Consider the following 2262-nt stretch of genomic DNA (forward strand, 5'->3'; position numbering starts at 1 on the left):
TGTGTGTGTGTGTGTGTGTGTGTGTGTGTGTGTGTGTGTGTGTGTGTGTGTGTGTGTTTATTGTTTGTTTGCTGTTGTTGGATTTTGTTGTGTGTGTGTGTGTGTGTGTGTGTGTGTGTGTGTGTGTGTTGTTTGCAATATGTAATACGGGCAACTCGACAATAACTATGAGGCTGAATAAAATGGGATGCAAATACCGTGTTTTCCTTTCTATGCACATGTATGTAAGTACGTAGGTGCAGGTGCGTGTTTATGTTTACATGTTTGTTTATATACATGTATGGATGGATAGGTTCACACAGTATATGCTTATCTACGTGTGGATGGATGGGTGTATGTGTGTGCATACGCATGGCATGAGTATATGCTTCTCTCTCTCTCTCTCTCTCTCTCTCTCTGTGGTACTCTCTCTCTCTGTGGTGTGTGTCGAATGTACGCCTATGCATCTCGTCTTAAACACGCGTGTACATTTTTCAAACAAACAAACAAACAAACAAAAAAATCGTACACACGCATGCATACACGCAGACAGACGAATACATGCACACATACATAACGCATGTATACACACACCACTCTCATACGCGCGCACGGACGCCAAACACACACGCACATGCACATACACACACGCGCGCTCACATACACATATACACGGGCACTAAAAGATGCCAACCAAAAGAATGTTACAAACAACGCCAAACCACAGTGACAAACAACGCCAAACCACAGTGACAAACAACGCCAAACCATAGTGACAAAGAATGCCAAAACTGTGTTGCAAGGAGCGCAAACCAGTGTTACAAACAACGCCAAAACAATGATACAAAGAGGTCACATCACCAGTGTTACAAACAACGCCAAAACAATGATACAAAGAGGTCACATCACCAGTGTTACAAACAACGCCAAAACAATGATACAAAGAGGTCACATCACCAGTGTTACAAACAACGCCAAAACAATGTTACATAGATCGCCAAAACGGCGTTACAAAGAGCACTTAAACGATGTTTCAAACAGCGCCAAAACAATATTACAAAGATCGCCAAAACGGTCTTATAAAGAGCGCCAAACCAGTGTTACAGAGCACGTCAAACCAGTGTTACAGAGCACGTCAAACCAGTGTTACAGAGCACATCAAACCAGTGTTACTGAGCACGCCAAATCAGTGTTACAATAAACGCCAAAACAATGATGCAAAGAGCGCCAAACCAGTGTTACAGAGCACATCAAACCAGTGTTACAGAGCACGCCAAATCAGTGTTACAATAAACGCCAAAACAATGATGCAAAGAGCGCCAAACCAGTGTTACAGAGCACGCCAAACCAGTGTTACAATAAACGCTAAAACAATGATGCAAAGAGCGCCAAACCAGTGTTACAGAGCACGCCAAAACGATGTTACAAAAACGCCAAAACAATGTTAAAAAGAGCGCCAAAACCGTGTTACAGAGCACGCCAAAAAAGTGTTACAAAGAACGCCAAAAATGTCTAACAAAGACACGTTAAAACGATGTAACAAAGAATGCTATAACGACGTTCAAGAACACCAAACCAGTGTTACAGAGCACACCAAAACAGTGTTACAAAGAACGCCAAAACGATGTCACAAAGAGCGCCAAACTAGTGTTACAGAGCACATCAAACCAGTGTTACAGAGTACACCAAAACAATGTTGAAAAGAGCGCCAAACTAGTGTTACAGAGCACATCAAACCAGTGTTACAGAGTACACCAAAACAATGTCAAAAAGAGCGCCAAACCAGTGTTACAGAGCATGTCAAAACGGTGTTACAAAGAACGCCAAAAATGTGTAACAAAGACACGTTAAAACGATGTAACAAAGTATGCTAGAACGACGTTCAAGAACGCCAAACCAGTGTTACAAAAAACGCCAAATCAGTTTTACAAATCAAAGTTGATTTGTGTTCGAACATTTCTTCTGTCGTTGCTGCTGTGTGCGCATGTCAAATGATCGGTATAAGAACAAGCCTTGAACTTTTTAAAGAGTTTTATTTAGGAAGTGTCTGGGTTTGTTGCTATGTGCCTTTCATTTACCTGTGTGCCAACTGAACTGGTAGCATAAGCAGCATTGAGACAGTTGTGTAGTTGGGGCTTACCTTGTTCCTGGAGACAGTCACTTCCCTTGATTGTTTAATCCTTAACTCCCTTATGTATTTTGTTGCCCTATTTTCATCCAGTTTTCAGTGAACAAGGCATAGTGGTTGGTGATGGCTTAACACCAGTAAATCTGTTGTCAGTT

The sequence above is a fragment of the Babylonia areolata genome, chromosome 14 (assembly GCF_041734735.1).
Source record: "Babylonia areolata isolate BAREFJ2019XMU chromosome 14, ASM4173473v1, whole genome shotgun sequence".
Classification (NCBI taxonomy): domain Eukaryota; kingdom Metazoa; phylum Mollusca; class Gastropoda; order Neogastropoda; family Buccinidae; genus Babylonia; species Babylonia areolata.